This window comes from Nycticebus coucang, chromosome 16 (assembly GCF_027406575.1).
Source record: "Nycticebus coucang isolate mNycCou1 chromosome 16, mNycCou1.pri, whole genome shotgun sequence".
Taxonomy (NCBI): Eukaryota; Metazoa; Chordata; class Mammalia; order Primates; family Lorisidae; genus Nycticebus; species Nycticebus coucang.
The window spans coordinates 95162061-95179376 of record NC_069795.1 but is presented as its reverse complement, the minus strand read 5'-3'; the positions used below and the strand labels follow the sequence as shown (position 1 = coordinate 95179376).

The window sequence follows — 17316 nt, the reverse complement described above, 5'->3', positions numbered from 1 at the left end:
GGAGGGCTGCTTTTGGGGAACTCAGAAAAGCAATCATCAGTAGCTGGGAGGGGCAAAGTCGAAAGGGGTGGCTAAATATCAATTTTCAGAACACTTTTCTAGCTGCGTGTGCAGTGACAGTGGAGAGATCTGCCAACAACTTTGGATAAACTAGCTCTGCTGAATAGTTCAGTGGGGACTTCAGCCTGGGAAGAAAGATCAGTCTCCACAGGGCCACTGATGGAGTGACATTTTCAGAGCACAGCAATCTACTCCCATGACAGAAAGCTGCTTGATAAATGCTGAAGTGACAGACTTTCTGGTTTGGGGCCAGGTGTGGAATCTTTCAAATGTGGTGGGTACAGAAGTAGTTTTGATATGCAAAGTAAGGATTTTTAAGTAAGTAGCACCTCTGATTTGAGGACTTGAAACACGTACAGCGAGGCTAGTGCAGCACACTATTTTACTGGTCACTTTACAGGGCTGCCTTAGAAATGGGCATTTATTTAAGGATTGGATAGTAGCTCTTTGTGGTAGGTTTGATTATGGGTGTGTATGTCTATGGCTACGTATTTTCTCCCTCTCTCTGTCTCTCTCACACATGCACAAATACTTTTTTTTTTTTAAAGGAAAAATATACTTTACATTTTACTCATCTCAATTTATTTATACTTATCATATATGGCATGTCTTACTTTTACAAATGAGAAATCTTTCTCAGCTTTTACCACGTTCCATTACTTCCTAACCCAGTCAAGACTGTAGAGATCTGGGATAAGTCTGAGGAAACAAAGTTTTTAAACTGTGAGCCTTCTTTCCCAGGGCTGCCCTATGCTGCCACACATCCTGCACCATGGCAGCCCTGCATACGACTCTCCAGGCCTTCCTGTGTGCTGCCCAGTGGGGATGAGGGCACCTAAATCAGGAGGTTGTTGGGAGCATTACTGTGTAAAATATAAAAAGTCTTTAGAACTTAGTGTTGTGCCTAGTAAATGCTGTACATGTGTAAGTGTGTGCTGCTGATATCATTACTCTTTTAATAAAATTGGCCTAGGATCAGAAAAACTTATGATAAAGATTGGGTAAAGAAATTTTACCTCTCGGTCTCCATCATTTGAACTTTCTTTCTGTAGTAGCCTGGGCATAGGACTGTTAAGTGTGTAGGTTTGCTTTTGCCTTAATGAATGACCGAGGCTGGGCAGAAATATTTGTAAGGTTAAGGACATTCAGATAAAAGATCTAAGATACTTTTCTTACTCTCTTTTGCAGGCCTGGACAATAAACATTTAATGGTTTATCAAGGTATGAATGGTCCTTTCCTGACCCCCCAAATTGGAATAACCTAAAACAGTGCTTCTTAAGTGTATATATGATCCCCCCTGGAGGGCTTGTTAAAACAGACTCCTGGGCCTCACCCCCAGAGTCTGAAGCTCAGTCTGAATTTCTGACAGGCTACAAGTGCTGCTTGCTGCTGGTCCCTGAACCACTCTTTTAATAGATAGGCTCTAAAAACCATCTTTGGTAATTGTTCCTAATGCCCAAGTCCCCTCCTGGGAATACACCGAGCACTGTGGGTAACTTTCCCAGGACTATGGCTAGGGAAGGAGGAAGGAGCGCACACCTGGAGGTTCCTAAGAGTTCTGAGGGCACCAGCGTCAGCTGCTCGGCTCCACCTGGCACAGTAACTGCCTGTTGACAGTAGGACCAACCACGCCCTTGGCTTCATAAGGGCCATGCCTGTGGTGATGTTACCTCTGTGTCTCAGCACCTAGCAAATCCCTACCAAGAAATAGGCTATAACTAAGTTTGTGTATAATAAACGAGTAAAATAGGTTAGATCATTTCTATAATGTTTCCCCAAAATTCTATCTTCTCCCTGCAGTTACTTTAATTTAGTTCATAACAGAAAAATGAAGAAAATTTACAGTTTCTCTTAGAACGAGTTCCTAAAAATTAGATACCTCTCCCATGAAAATGGAAAGTCATATGTCACTGGGCTCCCTGACTGGGCTCTGCCATCTCTCCACTGCTCCTTCTCAGGTGGGAAGAACCTTGGGAACAGGACAGAATCCAGCCCCATTATGTTTTAGAGCTCCAAAAGGTAGAAATGTACTAAATGTAACTAAAAGTTTCCCTCCCACTACCATGTCCAGAATGTGAATAGAAACATTTTTTACATAGCAAATTTCTCTAAATAATAGATTTTCAGATTCATTTATGTTTTTCCATTTATTGCCTGATCTTTTAAGAGGAAGATTTTACTTTTATTTCTTTCTCATCTTCCCCCCCCGCCCCCAAGTTTTTAAAGAAATTTGTCTGTCTACAGAGCCAAGGGGACTTATTTTTGCCCTCTGTGCCCTCTTCCTATTTGGATTCTCCAGTCTCTATCACAGTGGCTTTCAACCAGTGTGCTGTACTGTGAGAGGATCTTAGGTGTGCTGCGAAAAATTTTAAAGCTATTAATTAAATTATTTTTAAAAGAACTTCAAAGCACTGTAAATATATTCTTTTTTTTTTCTCTTTTTTTTTAATCAACATATTTTAGTTGCCATGGAGGTTTAACTGTAGGTACAAGTGTGCTGTGACATAAAAAGGTTGAAAACACCTATCAGAATCACAGGTATGAGGAGGTCCCCCTAATCTCTACCCTCTACTCCTAGTACATATATCAAAATGCCTCCCATTTAACCCCACAATCCCATTACTGGGTATCTACCCAGGAGAAAAAAAATCATTTTACCATAAGGACATTTAGACTCAAATATTTATGGGAGCTCAATTCACAATTGCCAAGATGTTAAAACAACCCAAGTATCCATCAACCCATGAATGGATTGATACACTGTGATATATGTATACAACGGAATAAAATTCAGCCATAAAAAGATGGACACTTTGCATCTTTTGTATTTACCTGGACGGATTTGAAGAACATTCTCCTGTGTATCTCAAGAATGGAAAAGCAAGCATCCCATGTACTCAGTGCTAAGCTGAAATTAGCAGATCAACAACCAAGGCCCACACAAGAGAGGAACACAATTAAATTCAAGAAGCATGGAGGGGAGGAGGGGTTCAGTGAGTTCTGACCCACAGGTACAATATAGAGGTCTATGGCACAGCCCTTGGTGAAGAATTCAACACAACTCTGACTTTACCTTACAAACACAAACAATGTAATAGAATCATATGTGCCCTCATATTAACCTGAAACTTAAAAAAGGGACATAAAAATATTCATCACTTACGTTATATATGCAACACAGGCGGGGTGGTCAGGGAAGAGCATCTTATATACTTGAGATGATTCAGGGTGCTCAGTATGAATGGGGTGTGAGGTCAAGGTGGCATTAGGATGATGGGAGAGTCACAGGCCGCACCACCAGCCCTGGGCTGTAGCTCAACTGAGGGATTTGTATTTCATCTGGGAGACAATGAGAAGGAACAATTCTTTCCCTGTTTTGGGTGCTCAGTGTTGAGGTCTGTGGGGCATTGCTGCTGTTATTCATAAAAGTCCTAATCCCAAGGGTATGATTTTCTTTTATTTTTATTATTTATTCTTTTAAATTTCAGATTAATATGAGGGTATAATCAGGCTACATTTTTTGCATTTGTTAGGTAGAATCCAGGATATAGTTGTGCCCCCTGCCCAGGAGGTATACCATATACCCTTACATTGTGCCCAATTAGGTGATGGCTTACCAATCCCATTCCCTAAAGGTAAGATTTTAAATCAGCTTCCTTGGACTTTGGCTGTGAGGGTAAAATTGCTCATCCATTTGGGGAAAAACAAATTGCCTCCTTTTTTGAAAAAATGCGAAGTTTCTAAGGTTTTTTTACATCTTTAGCTTGAAAGTTTAAAAATATCTAACTCTTTGTATGAGCTTCAATTTGTTTCATCCTGTACTAAAAAATTTGATTAACAAAATCCATCACCTGGTGTACCATCACTCATCTTCTCAGGGACTGTTCTCACAGTTCATAAAAATTAATGCGTCAATTCTGGGGCCACATTTAAAGTTCAAAGCTAGAAGCTGAGAATGTAGGGAAGTGATAATTGGACAGCCCTAGACTGGAAGAAAACTACTTCTATGCCCAGAGCTTTTCCACAACAAAAATTCATTAATTATTCACAAATTATACAAATGAGATAATTTCATTAGAAAAAAAGTGATGAATGAATGTTTTTTTCTATTCAGAACATCTAGCACAAAGCCGAGATGGTACATTCTCTCACCATTTCTTTAATAAGTCACTTATTCATGTATTTCAAGAATGAGATCATTTGGCCAAAAAATATATATATATATACTATGATGAGGAACAAATAACAATTGTACCAAACGATCATTTGTGTGTGTGTGTGTTTTCTAGATCACAAGATAGGAAGGAAGTGGGGCCTGCTGTGATTGGAGATAGACTATGTGAAAAATTAATGACTAAAAATGGAAATTACAGATTTATAGAGTTGTCTTAGGGAAAAGGAAGGAAGTAATGGAGCATTAAAAAGAAAAAAACAGGTTTGCAAGAACTGCATTTCTGTCAAGCCTCATACATGCAGTGTCAGAATAAGAGACACATTCCAGAGGCAGGGATCAGAGTGGACAGTAGTGCTGAGGAAAGAAGAAAAGATGCTCTGCAAAGTCTGGAGAAGAGAGAAATAAAAGTATAACCCTGGAAATGACAAGGTCAGGGCAATGGTGGAATCCAGGCATCTAGGTCCAAAGTCAGAAGAGAAGGGAGGGAAGTGTACTCTTCTAAAGGGACTAAAAAACGCTCCCTCTGTTTAAATATCAAAAGAAGAAAAAAAAATCTGTATGGTCTGCCTGTTCCTTTACCATTTTTATTATTAAGGATAAAATTAAAATTTGTAACATAAATCAAGTAAGTACAAATGTTTCTACAAGTGGCTTTCAAAGCCCTTATGACAACAGATGCTGATCCAATGAGTGACCTCCGAGTTCACAGAAGTGTTCATTAATTCAGAACACTCACGGTAGCTCTCTTCCAAATGGATGGGCTTGGAAGTCAGAAGCTGAACTCACAATCTCCATGGCCAGTTGAGGGAGAATGATAAACTGAACAAGTGAAAAGTGAGATGAGCTGAGGAAAAACCATCTGTGTCAACACAGAGGAAACACTTTGGTAATCTCAGGGTCATTTTGGAGATTTCAAAGTCAGCTTTTAAAATCTTTAATAATCCCCCTTGGACACTGGGAAGCTGTCACAACGTTTGTGAGAACACTGTTATGAAGAATTAGGAAGTATCTCATATGAACCTCCTTCCATCAAAATCTATCAGACGAATAGACTTTCAGCTGTGCATTTGAAAGACACACTTTTCTCAAGTGAATATTCTGGCTTGATTAGTGTGCTGAGTTTACCAACATGAGACCTTTTGGAAGAAAGGATATGAAGGTATTTATGGTGGTGGATGAGTGAACTCAACACTGGAGGCTGCGGACCTGAGTTTGTAAAATGTTTTGTAATGTATTGTAAAATGTTCTAATATATAAAACTCCCAGGCAGCGCCTGTGGCTCAAAGGAGTGGGGCGCCTGCCCGATATGCCAGAGGTGGCAGGTTCAAGCCCAGCCCCAGCCAGAAACTACAAAAAAAACTACAAAAAAAAAAAAAAAACTCCCTAGTGAGCATAGTCAGGCTATCACTTAATTTATTTTGATTGGACCAGAACCAATCTAACTAAACTCTTAGCAGCAGCATCCCCTCATCAAACAAAGCTTGTCCTGTCATCAGAGTGGCACACAGATATCTTTGCCCCATTGAAGTGTCTGGGAACAGGTTTCATGGAGCACAATTTTAAAAACCAGATTTTCTTTCGAAATTTCTTCCAGGTCTGTTGTCTACAGTTCTCATATTGATTAGATGAAGCTGCTTAACAAACAAACCAACCCCAAAATAACAAGCATAAGCACCGCAATATACCTTCCACAGTGAAGGCTGAGTGGGCTGCTTTTTAAATAGTATTCCGAATGGCTGAGTCTGCTTCCCAGGACGACTGTCTCTGAAGGCTGCTTTCATACATCGCATCATTTTTGTACTCAGGATGTCAGCTCTTGTCATTTCAATTATGTATTTATGTTCTCACTGACTAAACATTGTGCCATCACTTTTCCCTATCAGATTAAAAAGAAAAAATATATACAAGCTATTTGAAAATGACTAAATACTTATACAATTTTTCAACTCGAAAGTCCAGTTTTTTTCTTTGATGTTATGTGTAATTAAAATAGGTTGTACATTAAGATCTTAAAGATATTTGCTGAACTTGAGGTGGTAACTCGTGGTCTTTCTCTCGGTGACTGCAGTATATTATAACTGAGTCCTGTGTGTTGTATCACTGTCTAGAGAACAGGGAGGTGGACTGGCAGAGGGAAGCTGGGTACCTGGTTGCAGCTCAACAACGCTGGCTACTCCCAGAGATGTTGCTCCGCAAGAGAAGAAGGCAGTGAAGGACAGTTCTGGACAAGTGAAACATCAGCACTAATGTTGATAAATATCTGCTCTGCTCATTTTACTAAATGAGGATTTCTTTACATGTTAGGTTAACTGGTTCCCTTTTGTGGTTCTTAAATTTCCTGGGGATTTAATGCTAGCCATTAAATATACCTAAATGAGGTATTTTCAGGTCAACAACTGGGAGAAGTTAGTCTTCAAGGGGGAAAGTGTAAACCAGGAGAAAAGGAGGAGCGGAAAGCAGAGACCTGCCAGGCCCATGTCAGCGCCCTACTCTCCTTTGATCTTTGTTGCCTTGTGAGCACAAACTAGGATCCCAAGGGCTGTGTATAGACCATAACTGTGTATAGACCATTTTGTTTGATTGCATACTATTTACAAAATTTTAAAACTGACTGCATATATTTCAAAAGCAGGTTATCTGCTTTTCTTGAAAAGTTAGTTGTGTGGTGATACAGAGCCCATTTCTAACAAGCGGGCAATGAACTAGGGTGAATGGGTGGGTCCAGCTCAAGCCAATCAGCCACTGTCCCCCTCTATTTTCTTACAGAATACCACTCCCACTACTGTGCTTGGCTGAATGGAGAAGCATTTGCATGCAGGAACCAGAACAGATTTTATTGTTTAAAATCATAATTCTGTCCTCCCCAAATCCAGGGGGATCTTACAGGTAATAAATCTAAGAGTATTCTACTATCAACTTCTACCACTTACTCCCCTCAGTTCTTCCCATTTATAAAGCATACAGCACATGCGTGCATTTGCTAAGCATTTATATACAGGAACTCATTTATTTTTCCCAATCACTTTATGAAGTATATATTGTTTTCCTCATTTTCTAGCACAGCAGCCTAAGGCTCAAAGAAGCTGGTTAATTTTCTCAGAGTAATGCAGTTACTGCCTGGCCACAGCCTGTTTTCACTTCTATTTCTGACTGTAAAGGCCCTGCTCTTACCTACTGTATAAGAGTGACACGCACATATGTGCATCCTGTGTCACCTCCACACCGGCAAGCACACGGCACGTCAGAGGAGGTGGCACCATTGAAACTGCGCTGGACTAGAGCACCCAGTGGCATCACACAGAAAGCGGGCAGAATGCCTGGCAGCAAACCAGTGGACACAACCAAAGTGAAGATGTCCTGAGAAAACACCCATCTCTTCTCACCTGGCCCCTGTGAGAACAGCCCATACCACAAAATCCCGAATCTGCAATGCTGGCACAGATGTGGAGAGAAGGGAACACTTTTACACTGCTGGTAGGACTGCAAACTAATACAGCCTCTTTGGAAAGAAGTATGGAGAATCCTCAAAGAACTCAAAATGGACCTTCCATTTGATCCTGTAATCCCATTACTAGGTATCTACATAGAAGAAAAAAAATCATTTTATCACAAGGACATTGGCACTACACTGTTTATTATAGCTCAATTTATAATCTCAAAGTTGTGGAATCAACTCAAGTGCCCATCAACCCTTGACTAGATTAATAAACGGTGGTATATGTATACCATGGAATACTATTCAGCCTCTAAAAAGAGAAGGAGACTTTACATCTTGTTGTTTTTTGCAGTTTTTGGCCAGGGCTGGGTTTGAACCCACCACCTCCGGCATATGGGGCCAGCACCCTACTCCTTTGAGCCACAGGTGCTGCCCAATTTTACGTCTTTTTAATTAGCCTGGATAGAGTTGGAGAACATTCTCCTAAGTAAAATATCACAAGAATAGAAAAGCAAGTATCCAATGTACTCAATACAAAGCCAGTAGATGAACTAATACACACCCACACAAGAGAAAAATTCAATTCAATTCAAGTTGAGGGGTACGGGACTGGTGTGCCCTCACCTAATGGGGAGAATGTAAGGATATACAGCACATCTCCTGGGTGACAGGCACAACCACATCTTACCTAATAAATGCAAACACTGTAACCTAATTGTACCTTCATATTAATCTGAAATTAACCCCCCAGCACCCACCTCCATCTCACCACTCAGGAAATGTGAGGTAGTGGTGGAAAGTGTATCAGATAAAATAGTGGTGGCCCTGGATTCTAGACCTGGCTCTGACCAAAGCTGGTATGGCCCTTCAAGGAAGCATCCCTATTTGAGCCTCACAACAGACATCTGGGCGAGGAGATGGTATTTTCCCACGGTACAGATGAAGAAATGGCAGAGACTTTCCTTACTCTGAAGTCTTCTGCTTAGTAAGCAACAAAGTGAAGACTGGAAATTGGGATGATGGATTTCTGCTCTCCCCCACTTGCCTGCCTCTGCATCACTTTATCAAGAGTGACCCTCTGTATTTTCTGGCCTTATACCTTCAGACTTTAGCAATCTGTCAGAAGATTCTGAAATTGATATATATCCCTGTGTGTTTCTCCTGAGTCAGGTGATGCTTAAGGGGATCAGTACACTAAATTGAAATGCATGAAATTAAACAAAGAAAAAATAAACTTACCATTGTGAGTTTACAAGGAACAGACAAAGCAAGATACTTTGTATTACTGTGGTCAACTCCACCATCAATAGCTCTATCAGTAACTTATTTTTATATTATCTGATACAAATAGGGAATATTTGCAATAAAATATTGCAGAGTAATTATGCTTTAATTACAGTCATTTTTCTATTTAACCTAATGGAAAACTTTCCCCCATCCTTGTGGAATATTTTTTGGTGACAGCTCTGCAGACAAGATGGGACTGATTGGACTACTGAATCTTTGTTTATTCCAATGCTGATTTCAGACAAATAGCAATTTTGAGTTGCTTCAGTCTTCCTCATCCCAGATATATCTGGCTTCTTTTCATTCAGCCATTTCTCATCTATCAATCTGTCCTGAGAAAAATACTCACAAGGCTACACTCACTGTGAGCGCCCTCAGGGCAACCACAGGGGCATTGTGTGGACTGTCTTTTGAGTGTCTTTGGCATGCTGCCTCGGAACCCCCGGGTTGAACAGGCTGCTGCCCCTTTCCTGCAGCTCTACATGTTTCTGTTCTTGCTGACCAGATACAGAGTTCCAAGAAGGTAGGTACCAAGGGAAAGCACTGCACCCCATGCTGTGAGCAAGGGTCTCATACTTTGTAAGTTTCTGTGGAGGTAAAAGGGATCCCAATTATTTAAGTTACCAAGTTGATGTGGCCAAGAAAGCACTGCACAGAGGTCCTGAGTATGACAAGTCGTGTATCACCCCCAGTTTTTGTCACTTAGGAGTGAAACTCAGGTCAGTGGCTTAGGTGGTGGGAGGACCTCACTATCTATTATCACTAGATGGAAGCTGCGTATCTTTTCCATCCATCTTTTTTCCTTCATTCTTCCATTTTTATTTCATGTTGGCCTATATTTTCTTCTTTAGGGCCCATTTCCACAATGACCACTAGGACAGAATCGCAATCTTATTCAAGTGCTCAAGTGCTATTGGAGATGCAGAGGGAAGCTTCTTTTTGTTTAGAATAAGTCCCAGAAGTTCTAGTTTCCACTGCTTTCTGCTCAGGCTTCCCTTACAATTTGAAAAATAGATTCTCCAAAGGTTGTAGGCTAAGAAGAGTGTGTGTTGTCTCTTTCCAGGACACTTCTCAAGCCTGATTGAGGCCTTCCTTGAGGAGCTTATAAGAGGCAAGTATCAACAACCACCTTTTAGCTCTAATTTTGTGTTCATTTGCTTTGAAGTTTTTTTTTTCTTTCTAGACAAAGCCACAGGGACCAAGAGGGAAGTAAATAATTAAAGAAATGTTTGTGGACAAGTTTATCCTTGTGAGGGTTCAATGAATAAATGTTGGGCAATTATGATAATCTATAGTAGATGATTATTTTATATAATGAGAGCACTGAGGCAAAATGGGTTTTTAACCCATTTAGAGGATGACCAGCAATGGATTATGGGACAGAGCCATGTGGGGTGACAGAGCACTGGACTAGAGGTCGGGAGGGAACACTGGTGTTCTCCCCAAACTTCATTCATCTTTCTAGATCTCCCAGTTCCTGTTTGCTAAATCCAGGGTGAGGGGAGGTGGTGGGGGAAGTGGAGTGGCGATGACCAGCTGATTAAAAGGACATACATGATTTATACTTTATAAAGCACTTTTACATATTTTATCTCAGAGAAACACTGGGAGGTGGGAAGAGCAGAGTATTATTTTACAAATAAGGAAACTGAGCTCAGATACTCTCAAGATCACAAGGTTCCCGTGTGGAATGCAGCCAGATTGCAAACCTGCACCTTTAAGGGCATCTTTGCTGTAAATGGCTGTGGTTTTCTCGTTTTCAGCATCATCACGTTGAATGCCTGTGCATTCTGGTTTGTAGATTTCCAGATAATGCCCACATTTATCATCATTCACATATAATTTTTTTCTCTTTTAGAACTACGTTATTTTCTCTGACCCAGTGGTTCTCAAAGTGTGGTCTGGAACATGGAGCAGCAGTTGAGGATGCAGAAATGCAAATTTCCAGGCCCCACCCCAGATGTACAGAATCATAAGGAGGGTGCAGGTCAGCAGTCTGTGACCAAGCCATCCAGGGGTTTCTGAGGCAGCTAACGCTTGAGAACTGTCGCTCTGATCTACCTACACTTGTTCCCCTGATATTCAACATCTCCCCACCTAGTTGCACTGAAGGCTGTGCCCTTGCAGCTTTGAGTCCTAAAACCAACCAGATCCACAACATATGTTAGGCCCATCTGTGCAATGCTTGAACCTGTAACTGTACCCTTCATATAATCAAAATATTCTATAATTTTGTTAGTTAATCATAGCTCTTTTAACTCCACTTGGAATTTGAAACATTTGTGGAAAAAAAAAAAACCCACCTATCTGGGGCCAGCCTATCATAAGCCTTGAGCTGTTGCTTCTGATTAAATAAAATAGAGTGAAGTCATTATTCATTTAAGGTAGTTAATGTTTTAATCCCTTGACCACCTCCTCCATCTCTTCCACCCTGAAACTGCAGTAACTTCAATGGAAACTCATGTTGTCTGTAACAACTCAATAAGACCACCCCGTCCACCAATCTGGAAAGAACATTTTCATAAATAATGAAAAGTTTCTAAAATACATATTGAAAATTTCCCCTTTATTATTTATTGTGGAAAGCCAAATATAACATTCACTAATTATAAATATATTACTTTTATGTAAAATGTCTGGGTTTTAGAGGTATTAAGGTTTTAACCCAATATATTCTGTTTGATTATTTTCTCAAGATTAAAGTATGAAAAGCCTATAGATTTCCAGTGGAAAACACAAACTCTAATCCCAAATTTGATACATTTATATTTAAATGACTATATTGTGTGTGTGCACATATCTGTATCTGTATGTTATACGGCACCTGTGTGCACGTATCTGTATCTGTATATTATATGGCACCTGTGTGTGACACGTATCTGTATCTGTATGTTATACGGCACCTGTGTGTGGCACGTATCTATATCTGTATGTTATACGGCACCTGTGTGAGGGCACGTATCTGTATCTGTATGTTATACGGCACCTGTGTGAGGGCACGTATCTGTATCTGTATGTTATATGGCACCTGTGTGTGCACATATCTGTATCTGTATGTTATATGGCACCTGTGTGAGGGCACGTATCTGTATCTGTATGTTATATGGCACCTGTGTGTGAAACGTATCTGTATCTGTATGTTACACGGCACCTGTGTGTGGCACATATCTGTATCTGTATGTTACACGGCACCTGTGTGTGGGCAGTATCTGTATCTGTATGTTATATGGCACCTGTGTGTGACACGTATCTGTATCTGTATGTTATATGGCACCTGTGTGTGCACATATCAGTATCTGTATGTTATATGGCACCTGTGTGTGACACGTATCTGTATCTGTATGTTATACGGCACCTGTGTGTGCACGTATCAGTATCTGTATGTTATACGGCACCTGTGTGTGGCACATATCTGTATCTGTATGTTATATGGCACCTGTGTGTGGCATGTATCTGTATCTGTATGTTATACGGCACCTGTGTGTGGCATGTATCTGTATCTGTATGTTATACGGCACCTGTGTGTGGCACGTATCTGTATCTGTATGTTACACGGCACCTGTGTGTGGGCACGTATCTGTATCTGTATGTTATACGGCACCTGTGTGTGGCACGTATCTGTATCTGTATGTTACACGGCATCTGTGTGTGGGCACATATCTGTATCTGTATGTTATATGGCACCCATGTGTGACACGTATCTGTATCTGTATGTTTTATGGCACCTGTGTGTGGCACGTATCTGTATCTGTATGTTATATGGCACCTGTGTGTGGCACGTATCTGTATCTGTATGTTATACGGCACCTGTGTGTGGCACGTATCTGTATCTGTATGTTACATGGCACCTGTGTGTGGCACGTATCTGTATCTGTATGTTATACGGCACCTGTGTGTGCACGTATCTGTATCTGTATGTTATACGGCACCTGTGTGTGGCACGTGTCTGTATCTGTATGTTATATGGTACCTGTGTGTGGCACGTATCTGTATCTGTATGTTATACGGCACCTGTGTGTGGCACGTATCTGTATCTGTATGTTACATGGCACCTGTGTGTGGCACGTATCTGTATCCGTATGTTACATGGCACCTGTGTGTGGCATGTATCTGTATCTGTATGTTATACGGCACCTGTGTGTGCACGTATCTGTATCTGTATGTTATATGGCACCTGTGTGTGGCAAGTATCTGTATCTGTATGTTATACGGCACCTGTGTGTGGCACGTATCTGTATCTGTATGTTACACGGCACCTGTGTGTGGCACGTATCTGTATCTGTATGTTATATGGTACCTGTGTGTGGCACGTGTCTGTATCTGTATGTTATACGGCACCTGTGTGTGGCATGTATCTGTATCTGTATGTTACATGGCACCTGTGTGTGGCACGTATCTGTATCTGTATGTTATACGGCACCTGTGTGTGCACGTATCTGTATCTGTATGTTATATGGCACCTGTGTGTGGCACGTGTCTGTATCTGTATGTTATATGGTACCTGTGTGTGGCACATATCTGTATCTGTATGTTATACGGCACCTGTGTGTGGCACGTATCTGTATCTGTATGTTACATGGCACCTGTGTGTGGCACGTATCTGTATCCGTATGTTACATGGCACCTGTGTGTGGCATGTATCTGTATCTGTATGTTATACGGCACCTGTGTGTGCACGTATCTGTATCTGTATGTTATATGGCACCTGTGTGTGGCAAGTATCTGTATCTGTATGTTATACGGCACCTGTGTGTGGCACGTATCTGTATCTGTATGTTACACGGCACCTGTGTGTGGCACGTATCTGTATCTGTATGTTATATGGCACCTGTGTGTGGCACATGTCTGTATCTGTATGTTATATGGTACCTGTGTGTGGGCATGTGTCTGTATCTGTATGTTATACGGCACCTGTGTGTGGCACGTATCTGTATCTGTATGTTATATGGTACCTGTGTGTGGCACGTGTCTGTATCTGTATGTTATACGGCACCTGTGTGTGCACGTATCTGTATCTGTATGTTATACGGCACCTGTGTGTGGCACGTATCTATATCTGTATGTTATATGGCAGCTGTGTGTGGCACGTATCTGTATGTTTTATGGCCCATATGTGCACACATACGTGTATCTGTATATTATACACACCTATATGCATGCATATCTATATCTGTATGTTATACGGCAAATGTCTGCACAAGCATCTGGATGTTACATGGCACCTGTGTGCATGTATATCTGTAACTATACGCTCTATGGTACCCATGTGTGGGCACCTATGGGGGGATATGTATTTGTATGTTATATGGCACCTGTGTGTCCGCACGTATCTGTATGTTATATGCACCTGTGGGCGGGCACATTATCTGTATCTGTATGTTTTATGGCACCCATGTGTGGGCACGTATCTGTATCTGTATGTTATATACACCTGTGTGTGGGCACGTATCTGTGTCTGTATGTTATATACACCTGTGTGTGGGCACGTATCTGTGTCTGTATGTTATATACACCTGTGTGTGGGCACGTATCTGTGTCTGTATGTTATATACACCCGTGTGTGGGCACGTATCTGTGTCTGTATGTTATACACACCCGTGTGTGGGCACGTATCTGTGTCTGTATGTTATACACACCCGTGTGTGGGCACGTATCTGTGTCTGTATGTTATACACACCCGTGTGTGGGCACGTATCTGTGTCTGTATGTTATACACACCCGTGTGTGGGCACGTATCTGTATCTGTATGTTATATACACCTGTATGTGGGCATGTATCTGTATTTGTATCGTACATGGCACCTATTCAGGATATCAACAGTAATTTAAGAAGTCTCTGGAATTTTTTATACACATCTGAAAAAAGATTTTTGCCAATAAAATTTCACAGAGAGAAGCAAAATATTGTCTTTCAAGAATAGAACCTTAACACATGTCTGAAATTTACTCTTTTCCCATGTACAGAGAGTATGGAAATCATTTTTTATCACCATGAATGAAGGCAGCAGGGAGAATCAACCCACACTTGCTTGCGACTTCTGCTATTGATTTGCTTATATAAGCAAGAGTGCAGGCTTTCCCTGGAAGTAAAAGTCTTGCCAATCATTGGACTGATAGCTTGCACAGCATTTGCAGAATGACAGCTTCTGAATGACCAATTTAATGAGATTAGGAGACTCCTGCCCATCATAGCACTCTAATCATTTTATTTATCTTCTTTAGATATTCTTTTGGCACATTTACTGAAAAAGCTATTTGCAACTACATGAAGATTGACTAACAACTCTCTACTATGTTTCTGAAAAGATATAGAAAGAAAAAATTGAACATAAAGATTTGCAACAAAATAGCATATAGTACCGTGGAGTTTTAATTTTTTTAAACATCTATAATACATACATACATACAATTTTATCATATATATCTCATATCAATGAGATAAAGCAATATTCCATTTCTGGAAACCCCACATGCTTAAATTGTTGATCTCTTAAATGAAGGAATACATTTTTGTGGTTTTATAAAGACTAATTGCAGTGTTCCCCCAAAGTATTTTTCTTTGGGATATCAATAGTTTCACTGTTTTAACCTAGGATTTGCTCACAACATCAACACCAAATAAACTTCCCCCAAAAGGAAGGACTACTTTTACTGCCAATAGCAAACACCAAAGCCAACTCATATTCATAATTACTCATTTTACAAAACGTTTTGACATGAATAACTCAGTAAAGCTGAGTCACTGCCAAGTGGCACCAACTCGTACATGGGCCCTGGAAGGAACATGCTAACCACTGAGGCAAACAGTAACTCTGAGCACACAGAATCCACTTTCGTTTGATCCAGGTAAAGTGCTACTTTCTGAAGCAGGAAAGTTGGTTCATTTTTTCTTTAAGGCTCACTTAACATTGAATAAAATGTGTTTAGTCATAATAATATACATTTTGTGAAAGCTAGCATGAGGAAAAAGAACAATGATTTCTTTGGGCTTTCCAGTCCAAAGATTTCAAAATGTAATTCTATAATTTTTGAAACACCATGATTTAGTTACAACACAAGGATTTAGGCAACAAGGGGAAAGAAAATAGAAGTTTTGGGGTAGGAAGATAGCAGAGAGGAAGAACACGAAGTATGAATTTACTTTCTACATGGCTAAGAAAAAAATTAAAAAGTTAACTTTACATTTCAATAGAAAAATGTATACACATGTGTGTTCTCATAATATACTCAATTATATTTTAACTAGTTCATTCAGCCGATTCCTAGCCCTTGGGTGGAGTCAGTGTGAAGCACAGATTGCATGGCCCATATAATTAATCAGGCAAAGTTAAAATAATAGTTAATAGCCCAGCAGAGCATCTGTGCTCCAGCCACACTTACCTTATCAACTAAACTGACAGTCTGCACCAATAGCAGAAATACAGGGATAAAGCCTCACACCCCCCACCCTATTATATTCAGGAGCAGGAGAGTAATGATAAGCTAAGAAAAACTCAGAGGCGGAGAGCATTCTGCACCTCCATGGAGATGCTTTGCTTGGCTGTTTTCTCCAGAGATCACTTCAGTTAACTCAGTTATTTCAGACCTATGAAGGAAGCCCCCCAAACAGGTGCTTCTGGTGACTACCTTCTGATGCTCATTTTCCTTTTTGTCAGAAATACACACTGTGGCTCTTTTAATGCAATCATTAAATGATGTATAACAAACTACGAATCGGAAATTGTCCCTATTCAGCTTACCTTTCTGCAATTCCTGTCTCCTTTCTCAACTCATCTGCTCAGATCCCTTTGGATTATTTCTCTATTTACACCTGAGCTTACATCACCCTCAGATGCCGGGCCACTTACACATTACAGAGATGTGCAGTCATTAATCTCTTGTCTCCCTGATTATTGACAAAAATTTTTAAGGGCTATGGCCGATTCAGTGGCACAGGCTGGATACCCGCCATTACCTGGTGTGTCATTGTTTATGGTCCATTAAGCAGTTTTCATTTCACCTTATGGGCCCATATAACATCCAAGCTAGAGCTTTCTCAAATTACAGGCTGTATTACAGACTATTAAATCGCTTCTTTTTTGTTTTTAAAATCATCTCTCCATTGACTGCAGATAATATGAGAAATTAAATTGGGCAATATATACACATATGCTTTAAAGTTCTCAGTTTTTTAAAGTTTTTTATTTCTCCTTCCTTTAAATAATATTCAGATAGATAAATTACAGTGTTTCTCATTTTTAAAATAATATACTTTTGTTTTTATCAGTTTTTGGCCGGGGCTGGGTTTGAACCCGCAACCTACAGTATATGGGGCCAGTGCCCTACTCCTTTGAGCCACAGGTGCCGCCCAAAATAATAT

At 40.4% G+C, this 17316-nt stretch overlaps 1 protein-coding gene across 7 annotated transcripts in view; it reads right to left on the bottom strand.

Annotated features, from left to right (window-relative positions):
* Positions 1-17316, bottom strand: part of PEX5L (peroxisomal biogenesis factor 5 like) — a 301860-nt gene that overhangs the window by 218112 nt on the left and 66432 nt on the right. The gene's annotated exons all lie outside the window — the stretch shown is intronic.